Genomic DNA, 17,383 nt, shown 5'->3' on the forward strand with positions numbered 1-17,383 from the left:
GGATGTGCTTTGGAATTAGATTAACAGATTATCCCTGTGTGAGACAAGAAGAGAAATCAAGGATATGCTTTAGATTATGACTCGATCACCTAGACAAGTGAAAATTCCATTCGCTGAGATGGAGCAGGTGGGGGCATGAAATACTTGCTATCAGTCATATTCACTCTGATATACATATTACCCATCTAAGTAAAAATGATAAAGAGATAGATATACAAATATTTAATTCAGTATTAAAGTTATATTAATTGTCATCTGAATCTAGATGGTATTTCAAACCATGGGTCTTTTTTTTAAAGCTCTTCATTCAATTTTATTTTTTTTACTTAGCCTGAATTTATTTATTTATTTATTTATTTTTTTTCTGAATTTATTTTTTAATTACATTTATTGGGGTGACATTGGTTAATAAGATTATATAGCAGTGGTTCTCTCTTTCTTTGTTATGTGGTGGGGCCACAACATTAGTAACAAAGAAACAGAATTTCCGGAGGATGAGGCTCAGAAATCAGGATTTTAAAAAGATTCCCAGGTGTTTCTAATGTGCAGCCAAGGTTGAGAACCACTGTTATATAGGTTTCAAGTGCACATTTCTATGATATATGATCTGTATATTGCATTGTGTGCCCACCACCCAAAGTCAAATCATCTGTCACCATATATTTGGCCCCCTTTACCCTTTACTACCCCCCAACCTCTTCCCTCTGGTAACCACCATATTATTGTCTATGTCTATGAGTTTCAGTTTTATATCCCCATTAAAATTCCAATGCATTTTTTTAAAGAATTAGAACAAAAAATAAAACCATGGGTCTTAATGAGATCATTTAGAAAGAATATGTAAATATAGAAAAAAAGAGGACAAAGTTTAAGCCTCAGGGAATTCTGATATTTAGAGATTAAGCAGTAAAGAAATTAGCAAAGGAAAAGGAAATGAAGCATTCAGTGAAATGGGAAGAAACCTGGAGAGGGATGTGTCACAGTATCAAAAAAGAGAATGCCTCGAGAGGAAGGAAGTTGAGTCCTGGCGAGGGCCCAAGTCAGGTTAGAACATATACTTAATTGATTTGGCAAGACTGAGATCATTGGTGACTGGAACAAGAGAACTGTCATTGGAGTAGTGGATTTAGAAGTCTACTTGGATTTATTTGACTCATTTCTAAAATATCCCTTCTTAAAGAACCAGGATTGATCAAATAAATGACAGGAGCCCACTTTCCCCTAAAAACAGAGGGAAAAGTCTTAATATCCAATTATTCATTTTATTTGTCATCCAAAGCAGTGTTCATTCATACCAAAGGTGTTATAAAGATTGTGGCTTTCTTCAATTTAACATATTAGTCATGTTTTCCTGACATGGCCATCTTAATGAATTATGGGTGATACCATAGAACCTTAACAATAGGAAATGGAGGATTCCTGTACTCATCAGCAGTATATTCAAGATGAGTCACTTCTGCAGATAGCAAAACTTATCTGTTTTATGCAGATTCTCATTTGCCTCAATTTCAGATGGCGACATTAGCTGAATTCATCCCCAAATTCTGATGAGCTCTTTATTAGTAGCATATAGTCTGATTACAATGAAAACTGACTTTTGGGGGCCCTGTTCTGGACAGAAAATACATTGAGTATTTTTCTTTTTGAAACTTGCTTGGTATCACCTCTATTCCTGTCACCTTTCTCTCATGCTGTCCTTATATATGAAACAACCACCATAAGATACCTCCCTCTCTGCAGCCCACATGTTCCTCAAAGCTGTTCCAGGGAGCTGTGCATGCTTTCTCTGCCAAGTTTTCTGTCCCTTCCCATGCTCTTGACACACTTGCTTCCTTTCTGCAGGATATATATACATTTAAAGACATTAGAGGAAACAATAAATCCTAGGTGATATGAAGTAAGCCTTTGGTCTTTGATGAAGATAACTTCAGGTTAAATTCTCCACAAATAGTGACTGTCTTTTCTTTCACAAAGAAACTTCAAAAAACATTCACTTTTTAATTGAGTAATTTGTGCTTCTAACTACTGAATGCATTAAGTTTAAAATATAAACAGTTATCAGAAATATAGATTTAAATATTTTTTATATACTAAATTTTCAACTTCTGTCAATTGCTCATAGAAGAGAACTAATAGGGAGGAGATTGCTAGATCTAGATGTTATAGAAAAGCATCTTTAGAAACATCATATTATAATAAAGCTATTTTAGTCTTAATTCAATAATACTTTTAAATAATGCACATACATTTTTATTAAAAGGCATACATATTTTAAAAATTTACTCTGAAATACCGTGTAAGAAACAATAAAAGTATAAAGTGAACGACCCACATTTATGTTTAAAACAAATTTTGGACAACATTCTATATGCTATACTCAATATGGTAGATTCAACTAAAGTTCTTTCGCAGAAATCCAGTGGCAAATTATAATTGAGTACTGACATGCAAATTAATCCATCCAATTTAAGAGTTTTAATATTTATTTTAAACTAGAGAGGTAGGACGTATTTGACCTAAGTTGAAAGCCCTTTGAGAGTAGGGTTAGTTTCTGTCTACATCTCTTAATACATTCTCTGATATTACAGCATATGTATATAAATTCTTAATAAATTCATGTGTGAGTAGTAACTGAGTCAACATGAGATAGATCAGAGTATCCTTCAAAGCCTTGCTATGAGCAAATTTCTTCCGTCCTATTTACTTCTCTCAATATCAGAGTTGCAATGCCTCACTCACTGTGAAGGTCCCATAAACATATCCTAAATTAACAGTGTTTTTGCAGTATTCTAAAGGTCATAGGGTGTCTTTTATGTTAGTTAAATTGGGTAACATTTAGTTTTGCATGTGTTTCTGTACAATTAGGTCACAGAGAAAGGTGCTGATTTCGTGCCCAGTGCTCTAAAAGGTCAGACATTAGGAACTCAGCAGCTCAAAACCTAAGGTTGTGAACTTTTCTAGGTCTAGTAATACTTTTTTGTCTGTTTCCTCATTAATTAAATGAGGGTAAGGAGTCTTTTCACTTTTGGAAATGCAAATGAGATCCCCAATGAAGTGAAACAAAGCAAATGAAATCCCCAGTAAAAGAGCGATGAATAGGACCTGTAGTTGTTTCTAGTCATACAGATGACTTCAAAGTCTCTTTCATGACTGGGAGATTTTTCTCAACTTGAGGCTAAATTCCTCAGGGATTGGTAACTCTGGTTCAGAGTGTCAAGAAACTTTGTTTTGCTGGGTTTCAGAGCAGACCTCTGATTCATGGTGGAAAGCAAACCTCATTTTTGTTTTCACCCAGTTCTGCGCTCTTTAAAATTTATTGTCACTAAGAAGTGGTAGAACCTAGTTAAGATCTCAGTCTCTGGACTCAGACTCAGATCTCTGTCACTTTCTGGATATTTGACTTTTGACAACTCTCCAAACCCTTTTGAGCCTCATTATTGAAAGGAGGGGAAATTACATCCACAAAAAAAGGCTTGCTTTCAGGATTAAATGGGGAGATTCAAGCCCATATAATTTGTATAGGCCTCTACTCTTATGATTTCCTTAAAATTAATTTTAGTTATTTAAACAGATTTTTCTGTCCTAAGCTATTACTTAAAGTCATAGTCTCCTTAGACTAGAAGAGTGGAAACATTGCGTTTACCTCTTTATAGCTTTTAATTCGGTAACTTGGATTTTTTAGATTGACAGCATTCCCTGAAAGGTGCTCAATCTGAAAATACTGATGTGAAAATAGCTGTTCTTAGGACAGGCAACAATTACGAAGAAGTATAGTGTGTATCAGGAATTGTAGTGAGTACTTTGCCAATTCTGGCTTCAAGGAAAATGATTATCACATTTTGAGAATGAAAATGCCTCAATTTACACTGGGCATAATTTTTTATTTCCTGGAAACATTTAGAAATGCAGCAGTTTGCAAAAAACAAAAAAACAAACACACCGTTTTCTCACTAAACATTTTTCTAATTTTTGAAAAAGAATTGCTAACTGTGAATGCCTGATTCTATAGTAATCATAGACCACCCAACCATAGTTTTTAAAAGGCCAAATATACAAAAGAATGCTATTGCCCAAGGTTATCAGAAGGAAAATAAGTGGCTGTTTATTTAGTTATAATGATTAAAAATAAAAGTGGTCAGTCATGCTGGATTTTATAAGAATAACTACACTTAGCTATGACTCACCGATCCTTTTTTACCAAAATATTTAACAACTCTGGAAGGTATAGATAGCAGAAACACACAGACTCTGCTTTGACTACAAACCCATATGTCATAGGTAAAGTTATCTATTTCCACCAAAATGCACAGAAGCTCAACAATAAACGTGAGACACATCACAGGGCTTATAGGTGCAAATTGATAATTGGACATCAAAACAATGAAGTTATCCCATTGCAGAGGTGCAAATTAGCAGCCAGATTGCAGATACTAGAAGGGAACGGAGCATATGATAAAACCTATGTTATTGCTGCCTGCTCCGAGAGCCTATAGCTCAACATAGAAAGAAAAAGACACCACAGAAAAACAGAAGACATCCTAGGGATTGCATTCTCCATGACTGCTTTCTATGGAAAATATCTGCACTGTATGAATTGAAACTGTATTTCAACTTCCCATTTTTAATGGCCTCAAATAACTACAAAACAAAACTAAAAAGAGAATGTCGTGATAATAATGTGCTGGCACTTGTACTAAACTCTTCACAATGAACAAAATTTATGTGTTAGCTTTGATCATTGTCACCAGAGTGGGTGCCTGGTTTGGAAATAAGTTTTAAAAGTTGTGATGCTCACATGTAGTGCTTACATTTCGAGAATGCATATAGCAAAGTGTTTTCATAGCTGTATAGATGTGCTAAAAATTCCACCTGAAATGTAAAAAATTTGTAGTCTAGTCTCATTATGATAGAATTGGTCTTTTTATTAAAATATACATACAAGTAAAACATGGATATATGGAAAAAAGCAAAATTATATCAGACCCATCTAGAAAAAGAAAGATGGCTAACCTTTATACCAACAGGAAAAGGCTGAGAATTACCAGAAAAACAACTATAAAGACACCCTAAATCAAACAGCATAGAGTTTAGAACATCAAAAACTCAGAAATTTTCATCTATTATTAATTATGATAAAAAATTCTATCTCAGAATATTTTACACAGTGACTCTTGCAAAGAAAATCTACATCTTTCTGAGCTGAGGAAAGTTAGAAATAAGAACTAAGGCTCTAAACTTCCAACGAAATTGGGTAACCATTAATAAAATATTTTAATGTCTTTGTACATTTTTTTTCCAATTAAAAAGTCACATTTTAAAAAGAAGACAATTTATTATTTCAATGGCATGTAAATATTTAATGGGACTACAATTAGAATAGCCACAGAGAATATGGAAACTTAGTGTGAGTTTCTAAAAAAATTATTTTCCTTGATAAATTGCATTTTTCACCTGTTATATGTAAGTGCACCTCTGATAGAAATTCTAGTAAAACTTTAGGAAAATTAATATTTAGGCTTTATTCTGTCTTGAAGATGAAAGGCTTTTATTAACCTTCCTGTTAATCTTCTTATTAACCTTTTAAGTAAGCTTCTTATTAGCCAACATTGACAATAGCAGAGTAGGCTTCCACACACTACCTCTAGTGGTCTTTGAGGAGCTAATTTGTAGATCAAGTCTGGCACAACCAGACTTTATTTGTATCTACTCTACATCAGCAATCTTCCTATCCACTGGACATCTGTAATCTAATTAACATCATAACCTTAATTCCCTATATCTGTATCTGTGGTTGCGATGTTTCTGCTAATGGAATAAAGTGGAAGCATGGATAGGGGCTAATCTCAAAAATCCAGGAAGATCGCCCAGTTGGCTTCAATCAGGAAGTTACAGTTCCATCCCTGGTCAGGGCACATGCCTGGGTTGCAGGCTCCATCCCCAGTATGTGCGCGTGCGCGAGGGGGCGGGGTGCGTGGGGGGGGGCGCCTGGGGGGAGGAGTCCGGGGTCGGCGGTGTGTAGGAGGCAGCAGATCGATGATTCTCTCTTATCTTTGATGTTTCTACCTCTCTATCCCTTTCCCTTCCTCTCTGAAATCAATAAAAATACATTTTTAAAAACTCCAGGAAGATTCTTTAACCTTTGCTTTGGCTACAAAGCTCCAGGTAGAGCTGAGTTTTCTGATACAGATTTAAGTGGCTAGGAGGATATATATATATATATAGTGTGTGTGTGTGTGTGTATGTGTGTGTGTGTGTGTGTGCGTGTATTCTTTTTCCTGTATAGGTCTGTTATAATATAAATAGGCTTGCCAAGAATTCAATAGATGTAATTCATCTGGAAACAAAATCAGTAGCTCTAGGGAGTCTAATGCCATAAATTTCATAATAAGTGGTAGCTAATTGGTGGATAAAATTTTAGTATCACTAATCAGAGCATGAATGACTAACAGCCTTGTGAAACTAGAGCACACTATCTTGGGAAAATCACTAAACTTCTTGAATCCTTAATTTCCTCATCTATAACATTTCCACAGTAATATTAATAATATTAAGAACTACTTAACTCAACTTTCCAGTCTCAATGAATTTACATGTAAAACTCGGATAAGAAGATTTAATTCATAGGCCTGTTGAAAGAATTAATGAACAATGTCTAATAAGTGTGGGAAGGTAGTAGACATTAAGTAAATTATAATTTTATTAAAGTTCCTACAAATAGTTAACTTAAATCGTTAACACAACATTTATAATATATTTTTCCTATATGAGCAAGATTGCCGCACTTTTTAAAAGTGCTTCCTACAAATTTTATCATGAAGAAAATAATGATACCAGAGAGAATATTATTTTCCTAACAAATTAGTGGAATTAAATTTAAAACCAAATTTTGCTAAGCAAAAAATACTCATGGAATAGAGGTGAAATAATCTATCCATTTAATAAAAGCATAGAGCATGTTCATTTAACAGTGTATTATTATCAATTTTTATAAATATACATGTCAGCATCTAAAAATTTTATTATAATGATTTATCCATATTGTAGAATCTACACTAATAAAAGAGAAAAATGGTAATTGGCGTACGACGCTACCCTTTTCATTGGCTAATCAGGGCTATATGCAAATTAGCTGCCAACAAGATGGTGGTTAATTTGCATATGTAGGCACAATGCAGGGAGGCGAAAGGGAAAACAGGAAGAAGCCCCCTGCCACTGACAGTGATCAGAAACCCAGGAGGGAGCTAAGAGCTGGGGGGCAGGGCAAAGGTGGCCCTGAGGCCACTTTTGCCCTGCCCCCCAGCCATGATCAGAGAATCAGGTGCCTTTTCCGCCCTGGCCAGTGATAGCAGGAAGTAGGGGTGGAGCCAGCGATGGGAGCTGGGCACGGTCGAAGCTGGCAGTCCTGGGAGCTAGGGGTCCCTTGCCTGGGCCTAAAGCGAAGCCCACGATTGCGGAGCTGCTGCAGCTGCGGGTCCCCGCTGCCTGGGCCGGACGCCTCAGCCAGAGGCGTCCTGCAGGGGCAGGGGCGGAGCCTGCAACCGCGGGGAGCTGGGGGTCCCCTGCCCAGGCCTGATGCCTGGGCCAGAGGCATCAGGCCTGGGCGAGGGGCAGAGCCGGGGATTGGGGGGATATGATGGTCCCCTTGCCCAGGCCTGAAGCCTGGGTCAGAGGCGTCAGGCTTGGGCAGGGGGTGGAGCAAGCGATCAGAGGGAGATGGGGGTCTCCTGCCCAGGCATGGTTCCTGGGCCAGAGGCCTCAGGCCTGGGCTGGGGGCAGAACCAGTGATGGGGAGAAATGAGGGTCCCCTGCCCAGGCCTGATGCCTCTGTCAGAGGCGTCAGGCCTGGGCAAGGGGCCGATCCTGGGATTGGAGGGTGATGGGGGTCAATGCCTGAGGGCTCCCAGTATGTGAGAGGGGGCAGGCTGGGCTGAGGGACACCCCCCCCCCCACACCCAGTGCACGAATTTCGTGCACCGGGCCCCTAGGTTATAATAAAAACTTAGAGAAACCTATTCTAACTTAACCAGATAGATTATGCATACTATATAAAAGTAAGCTTAATACTACTGGTAAAATGTGAAACAAATATGATGTGAACTAATTTGGTAAAATTGAAAGTGGGGAAAGGAGGACAATAATAAAAATGAACAAAAATGAAGAGGTGTTCTGGAAATATTTTTTCAGTTGTCCCATGAATATTCAAGCTTTATAAAAATAAAGGGTCATATACATAGGTGTATTGGATTCAAGTGCTGGAGTTATGTTACCTCAATGGACACAGTAAAGAGGAACACAGATAAACAAGAGCTTATGTAAAAATCCCAATAAACAGTGCTTTCAGGCCTTGAACTGAGAGCTTAGCAGTGAACAGAACCTCCCCAATGTTGTTCTAATATGATTCTTAAGGCAGCAGAAATCACTTCATGGGTTGGATTTAGGTGTTTATTAACTCAAGGATAATGAGAACCCACCTCTAGAAATCCATTGGCCTACAGTTTGAGAAATTTTCATTTTTTAAAATGATTTTTAGAAGGATGATATGTTCTCAGATATAATGATAATGCTTTGTCACATATAATACTTCCAATGCTGAAAGCGTATTTGTGTCCATTACCTCATTTAACCTTTCCAACTATCCTTTGAGGTAAGTAGGGCACATAAGTATCATTGGCTCCAAATGAGGAAATCAATGTGTTCACAGATTAAAGACTAAGAACAAGACACAGAAGTTTAGTTAGAGCTGGGTACTTATCAGGGCAACTCCCAACTTTGCAGGTAGACACTTACCACATGTTCTTTAATCTCAGCATTTGGAGTTGCCTTAGATGTACGTCTTCACTACTATAAATTGATGTGATTCAGTTTATTAAATGACTAAGAAGACAAGGTTCACAATTTATTCATTCGGCTTTTTATATTTGGCTGTTTTTTGAAATACAAACACTTTGATGGGGGCTATTAAAATAAAATTTCAACAACAAAGCCTTTGCGCAATTTATCCTCCATTGTATTTACTCCTTAGCCATCGCTTTCACCCAATTCTTTCTTTTATTCTGTAGCTAGAACATTTTTTAACCTTATTGTTAATGTATTTATCTTTCTGCTAAGATGGCATCCTTCTTCAGAGCAGGGATTATATTTAGGCCTCTTTGTAGGTGCAATTTGTGTACATTTAACAAATGTGTGTGAAACAGGATAGTAGCTAGTGGTGACTGTGGACCAGCCACGTTCTTAGAGCTTCTAAATATATTATTTCACCTGATCATCAAATAACCCTATGAGGTAGCTACAATAGTTGAATCCATTTATAACTGAGGCAATTGAGACATAAAAGGCTTATTTCTTGCCTCAGGTTAGTTGTGGACAAGGCTAGAACATAAATCCAGGCAGTCTGATTCCAGAACTTAGGGCCTTTTATGATTGAATCCAGGGCAATAGTCAGAATACCTAATGCTTTTATAGTGTCACTATGCCAGGTGCTCTTCTAAGCACTATATATATATATATATACTGTTTTTCTGCAAATATTTTCATGTTGTACTACGTTCTTGCCATATACACAAGAGGAATTGAAAGCAAAGAGAGGTTAAGAAATTTGCCTGAGGTTGCACAGCTAGTGAATGGAGACTGTGGAATTCCCATCCAGGTAGTCTGGACTTACAGAAGGGGGGACTCAACTTCTGCCACTTGATCAAATTCAAAAAGAATGACAAATAGATGAGGATGGCAATTGATTAAATGTGAACTGTGATCTTCTGGATTGGTCAGCACAATTTCTTCCTCAAATAAAAATCTTTTTTGAAACGCAAATTCAGATAATAACATTTCTTGCTAGGTGAATAGAACAGGAGTAAGTTGGAGCTGAGAGGGTGCCTGCTCCACCATGGCCACTGTGGAAAACCTGTTCAACAGGCCAGCTTTCTGGTTGAGGTTAGTGCACTCATTCCCTTGGACAGTAGGTCTATCACATTTCTCTATCACTGCTGATTAAACTTGATTTTGAATTTGTTTTGTTGAAAATTTAGGAAAGTTTCTTTCAGCTTCAGAAGTAGTATTTGGTATTATCTAATACTAGAGACCTGGTGCACGAATTCATGCACCAATGGGTCCCTCGGCCTGGCCTGCAGGATTGGGCAGAAACTGGCTCTCTGACATTCCCCAAGGGGTCCCAGATTGTGAGAGAGCACAGGCCAGGCTGAGGGACCTCACTGGTGCACGATCGGGGCCAGGGAGGGATGCAGGTGGTTGGCCAGCCGGGGAGGGACTGCAGGAGGGCTCCAGGGCATGTCTGGCCCATCTCACTCAGTCCCGATCAGCTGTACCCCAGCAGCAAACTAACCTACCAGTCGGAGCATCTACACCCTCGTGGTCAGTGCACATCATAGTGACTGGTCGATCGGTCAACTCTCTGTCCCCTGGTGGTCAGTGCACATCATAGCGAGTGGTTGAGCGGACTTAGCATATCATTAGCATATTATGCTTTGATTGATTGAACAGCCGACTGATGGACCGGACACTTAGCCTATTAGGTTTTTATTATATAGGATAAGGATAAGGTCATATTTGTCAAAATCTCTGTCAAGTTTCTTTCTTGAGCTAGCTTTATGTTTTCAGGGCATCTTAGGATTTCTTGAACAGTAACTAATCTCAAATACTCTGAATTGAAGACATTTATTTACCAGTTTGTGTTTGATATCTTTGTTTACTAGCTACATTGTAATTTTTATGATAACTCTATGCCAGAATTTTATATCAAAGTGGCAAATAATTTCTATATTTTCTAATGTGTTCCCATGATTCACACCACTCTATTAACTGGAATAGAAAACATCCCAAGCTCTACTTATTACTTCTGTTAAAAATGTATCTCTCTCTTATGAAGATATTGCCCTTGAAATTATTTTAAAATTTTGTGTTAAAATATAACATTTTATGTTAATTTCTTTTTATTTTAATGTTCATCTCTATCCCTTTTACCTCATATGTCATTAATTTTCTTACCTGAATTTTCCCTCAACTTAGGAGCAAGAAGGTATATTTCATATTCATTGAATTAACAGTCTATAATTTCTCACTTATTTTACAAAAATGTTGCAAATTCCTTTTTGAGTTATTGTTAAAACATTATATGCAGCCCAGTCAGCGTGGCTCAGTGGTTGAGCATTGAACTATGAACCAGGAGGTCACTGTTCGATTCCTGGTCAGGGCACATGCCTGGGTTTCAGGGTCAGTCCCCAGTGTGGGGCATGTAGGAGGCAGCCAATCAATGATTATCTCTCATCATTGATGTTTCTGTTTCTCTCTCCCTCTCCCTTCCTCTCTGAAATCAATAAAAAATATATTTAAAAAACATTGTATGCAAATTTCGTAAACTTTTTCAATAAAAAAAATTTGCAAATTATTTTATAATTGGAATTCTCTTTCAAATTTTCTTTTTTTTTTCAAAAAATATATTTTATTGATTTTTTACAGAGAGGAAGGGAGAGAGATAGAGAGTCAGAAACATCGATGAGAGAGAAACATCGACCAGCCGCCTCCTGCACATCCCCCACCGGGGATGTGCCCACAACCCAGGCACATGCCCTTGACCAGAATCGAACCTGGGACCTTTTAGTCCGCAGGCTAACGCTCTATCCACTGAGCCAAACCGGTTTTGGCGCAAATTTTCTAAATATATTTTAGAGGCCCGAAAATGTCATTTTATTTATTGTTGCAAAGCTTGAACAGTTTTATCATGGGCAGATTATCTCTTTATCCTTGAGTGTAAGGGTAAGAAAAACTCCAATTGTTATGTGTGTTTTAAATTATTATAATATGAAAAGAAACTAAAGGAAAACATAACTGCTATGAAATATCATAGTGGTCAATATCTTCAAGTATCATTGAGCCATCATTTTCTCCAATGAGATTAATATGGTTACAAATTCTGCAACAACTTTATCCACAATGTTGGGTGAGCAGCGTTATCAATGGGCTCTCAGGAGTATTCCCCAACCATTCCTACATCAGGATGGTTAGCAGTGACTTAGATATATATGAAAGTGCTTGGGAAGCATTCCATATAATAAAGAGCTAATATGCTAATTAGACCAAACAACAGAACAATGGTCCGGACGATCTTCTGGACGAAGCTGGAGATGCGAGGGGCTGCGAGTGCTGGTCGGGGCTGTGAGGGGCGTGACAGCCAAGCCCCTTGCACAGATTTCGTGCACTGGTCCTCTAGTACAAACATAATCTACTATCTCCAACTCAACTTCTCTTGGTCAAATCCCCCAAAGTTCTGAAACCACTCCAAGCCACTCAAAGGATAGGGAAATGTATGAAGGATGCAATTAGAAGAGAACAAGTTAGCATTCTTAACCAATTACTCCTAAAAAAATATCACAACTTTGAAAATTTGATGTATGGTGAAGTGAATACATTTCTAGAGTCCCTCTCAAGGGCAGAAGGGTCCAGTGCAAGTGAGAGGTCTTGAAGCTTAAGCTTCATTAACTTCATGGTAATTTTGCATTTGAACTTCTTATTAGGTTGATTTCTCTCTCTCATATGTTCTTTATGTTCTCTTATGTGCCTTCTATAATAAGTAATACCTTTTAAACACCCTTTATTTACCTGTGATTAAGGCTATACCCTCAACATCTTATATCTCTGTTTGTATCTCAGAATATTTAAGAGATTATTTTAATGATTAAGATTTGGTTGCATAATCAGAGCTAGAATTCTTCATAGTCTTCCTGCCTGCTATGTAGACATCTAAATGCAATCTCTGAGATTCCTTAACTTCGATGATAGAGAAAGGATATTAGAAGGACGTAAAGTTGTCTAGTGTAATATCTCTTATGCCTGATGTCAGGACCACACATGAGGGGGAGATTTTCTGCTGATGGTTTGGTATTGTAAACCACAAGATACCAAGAGGTGCATCAGTACTATTGCCTGGGTTGCAATATTTTTTACTGTAGATGGATCAACTAAACTGGGAGTAAGTAGACTGGCAGAGGCTTCGGAGTCTAAGAATGTCTCCAAATCTACCATTTGGAAATCCTTATGGTGTGGATGAATATCTGGCAGTCAATATTTTACCTTAAAAATACATAAGCTATATTGATCCTTGTTATTACTATGTTTATCTTGTTAATCTGAAAGGGCCAAAACCAATGGAGGGTGTCCTAGAACTGGAAAAATTTACTACATATTCTACCATAGCATTTATCACACTTCTGTGCATCTCAAACTAAGCTGTGAATTCTCTGAGTATAGGGAATGTGTCTTGTTGATCTTTGAACCCCCCCTCCCCATCACTTCTTCACTCTACACTGTTGGGTTGCTGAAAACCTTGGTTTATACAGTTGATCCACCTCAAAATTTGTGTTTAATGAGTGAATATATGAAAAGAGAAATTATTGAATCATTTTGTTTCTTCCTGAAATGTATTTTTTCTTATGGTCAATCTCATTTATTCTATGCTTATTATTTTAGCTAGAAAATTATATTTTAAAATGATAGACTTATAATAAATACTAAAAAATTTAAGTTTTACTTTCTGTATATCAAAGTGTTAGAGACCCTTTTGCTTCCTTTCATTTATAATTCCTATAAACTTGGTAGGAAAGAAAAAGGGACTTCTCAATAAAATAAATGAGTCAAATGCTATCTGCTACTTCCCAAGTAAGGAGATGATGATACTGGCTATTGGCTGAAAGTATTTTGTTCTTTGGTGGTTTTGTGAGTTGGGGCTAATCTACTTACTGGGGCAACTTTCTCATTGCAGTGCTTGTGGGCACACAAGGTGGATGACTTGGCTGGAGGTACTATCTGTGACCATGGAGCAGAGCCAAGTTGTTAAGAGGACCAGGATGAAAATAAGCCCAAGTAATTCAAACAATGGAGTTTTATCAGGTAAGAATTAATAACCAAAATGCTCTCTGGGGGCCTAAAATAAATGTGATCTCTATTTGCATAGTATCTCTAACTCACTGAGGTTCCATGAAGATAAGGACTTTTTGTTATGTTCCATGTCGTAGAGTTATAGGTGGAAGGCAGACATCTATCACATGTGATGCAAGCACAAAGCAAGCTTTATTGAGAAAACTGAAAGGCAGATGTTTGGCTGAATGATCTGTGGAAACCCCACGCTCTCAGCATTGTACTAAGAGAGGTACAGGAGTAGCTCCCAGCTAAATGCACTGCAGAAGGGTTCTAAAAGAGAGATCTGCAAACCTTGCTACTCTACTTTTAGAGAATACCTGACAGTGGGGACTTTTGTGACTATGAAAGCACCCTTATGGGGGATGAGAGAGCAGGCTAAGCTTGGGTGCTACAACCAGTATAGGTATCAGCGTAGATATCCCCAAATCCTTCATTCACGTGAAGCAGGAGCCCTGGTTGTCCAAGTGGTCCACAAGATGATTTTAGCAGTGCCTGCCACAGGATAAGCACTAATATCTGTTGATCAAATACATAATTGAAATTATTGTTGTTGAAGTTTACTATAAAGTTTTTATCAGCATGAAATTGACAAGATACTGAAAGACCAAACATAAAGCACAAAATATGTGGTAATCAGGAAGAATAATGGTAGAGCAGCAAATAGAAGAATCAGGACTATAATGAGATACAAAACACAAACATGTGAAAGTCAAAAAGAAAGCCAGTTGGGCCTAAAGCAGGAAAGAGGCTTATAAGTTAGCTTCAAAGAACTATTTGAATGTAAAAGGACAACATACATATTAATGAAGCTGAAACAATATTGAAAAACAACCCATTATCATTACCTAGATTAAAAGAGAAGACAAGATTAACACCTCAGACATCACACTAAAACAGAATAAGAATCAGGCTTATCAAACAAGCTCTCACTTTCCGCCCACTTTCTTCATCTTCTCTGGGAAGACTGAGAAAAACATGTTGAAGAAAATTAACTCTTAAAAACTGTAGCTGTAGTTATGAATTTTTGTAATTTTAGTATAATTCTAGGGAAAAATAGGTTAGGGTAAGAAATAAAATGTGTACAAAATATCAAAGCACTTAAACACTTTTAGAAAACCAGAAAATAATACTGTATATGGGTAAATTGGGGAGAGAAAGGTATGTAATATTTATTCCTTTTCTAGAGCAAAGAGGAAAGGGCCAAGTATCTAACATTCTTTTACTGTACTTAGAATGACCAATCTGTATTCCTTTTCCTGCCTTTCTGCAAATCTCTCAAATATTTTGTAATAGTTCTAAAGAACAGAGATTATACTTTTTCAAATAAATATGTTCAGCCAACTCAAATTGCTATTTGCTTATAGTGTGGTAAAGTTAAATCTCCCTCACTACCTCTCTCATTGGACAAAGATACATTTCAGTTTGAAAGATAATACACCAGAAAGAGGAGTCAGTAGAAGTAGAGCCCAGCCAGATGAACTGTTCCAACTAAGCTCAGCCCAGATCAGCTGAGTTCTAACTGATCTGCAGACAAGAGTCCAAGCCCAGCCCCATCACAACCCAGTAGAGAGAGGCCAGCCTCGATGAACTGAGTCCAGCCCCCCAGGTAGATGCATGAGCTACATTGGTGCACTTTGGTATATCCCATTGATAGTGTTGTTCTTTGATACATAGCATTTATATGGCCTTAGCTGATATAATGCTAAACTATTTCCAAAGTGTTTACACCAATCTACACTCCCACCCGCAATGTGTGAATGAATGTGCTTATTGCTCAAAAATACCTGACCACATTGTCATTGTCAGTCTGTTTAATTTGAGGCACTTTGGTGTATACTGTCTTATTTTGGTTTTAATTTCTATTTTCTTAACTACTAAATGAACAGTTTTTCAGACCTTGATGGCCTTTCAGATATCCTTTTTTTTTTTTTTTTTTTTTTTGTGAAGTGCTGTTCAAGCTTCTTGCCCATTTTTCTATTGGATTTTTTTTTTTAATCTTCTCACTGATTTGTTGAATATATTCTAGACGTAAACCTCTTGTAAGTTATGTGTGTTATAGATATCTTCCATTCTGTGGGTTGCTTTTTCACTTTTTATGTCTTCCTGTGACCAAAAGTTCTATTCTTACTATAATCTGATTATCTTTTATTTCATGGTTAGTATTTTTTAGAATGATTTTATCACAGTGAGGAGATAATAATCCTTCTCCATATTATGTTCAAGAAACTACATTGATTTCCTTTCATATTTACAATGCACCCAGATTTCATTTTTGCATATAACTTTAATAGGAGTTGATGTTCAGTATCTTTTTCCTTTGTCTATCCTATTGTTTCAGCCACGTTTTAAAAATATTTTTCCAACTGCTCTGCCCACTTATAATCTTTTCATAAATCAACTGTTCATATATCCATCAGACTGTAATCGGTTCCATTGATCTATTTTTGAACTAACACCTCATTGTCTTAATTGTGGTAGATTTAAATTGACATCTAGCAGATTAAGTTCTTTCACTATGTTTTTCTTTTTCAATAGTGTCTAATTAATCTTGGTTCTTTCAATTTATATACATATGAAAGTCACTTTGTTAAATTACATATACACACACTGTCTTGAAATTTTTATTGGGATTGCATCAACTCTAAAGACCAATTTAGTCTCAGTCCATGAACATTTATTTGTTTTCTTTAATTTCTCTCAACAGTATTTTTAAAAGTGCTGTATAAGAGTTTTATACATCTTTTTTAATTAGATTTATTCCTAGATATTTTACTTTGTGGATTCTATTATAAATTGAATATTTTAAAACATCATTTTCCTAGCTGTCTTTAGCCATGCAAACTTATTAAGCAAACATAGTACAGTATTTAAATATTTTTATCTGTAGGTTCATTTGAATTTTGTATGTGTTCAATTATTTCATCTTACAAATACAAACAACAACAAAACAAATTTTCTTTTATTATATTTCTTCTATATAGTTTTTCATATTTTACTGCATGGCTTATGAAACCAAAAATGCTTAATAGGAAAGATAAGTAGACATTCTTAATCTTGTTCTAATTTTAGAAGAAAATTTTAGCATTCCAAATGTCAACTATACTGAATTTCCCAATCTCAGAAAAGTTTTCAACAAATATCAAGTGTAACCTTCGCTATAAGCTTTTTGCAGATACTTTCATCTGGCTAAGAAATATTTTCTTTACTCTTATTTTACAATAGTTTTCCCATGAATGGGTATTTTATCTCATTAATTTTGTTAATAAGGTGAAATATGCTGATTCAACTTTAAATGTTAAAAATTTTCTTTCTAGAACAAACCCTTTGTCAAGTTTTATTTTTCTCTTTATATATTGTTATATTTGCTTGCTAGTGTTTTGGTTTAGTGTTGGTTCATTTATATTTATGAGTGAGATTAGACTACAATTTCCTTTCTTGTAATGTCCTCATTAGA

The sequence above is a fragment of the Myotis daubentonii genome, chromosome 2, assembly GCF_963259705.1.
Source record: "Myotis daubentonii chromosome 2, mMyoDau2.1, whole genome shotgun sequence".
Taxonomy (NCBI): domain Eukaryota; kingdom Metazoa; phylum Chordata; class Mammalia; order Chiroptera; family Vespertilionidae; genus Myotis; species Myotis daubentonii.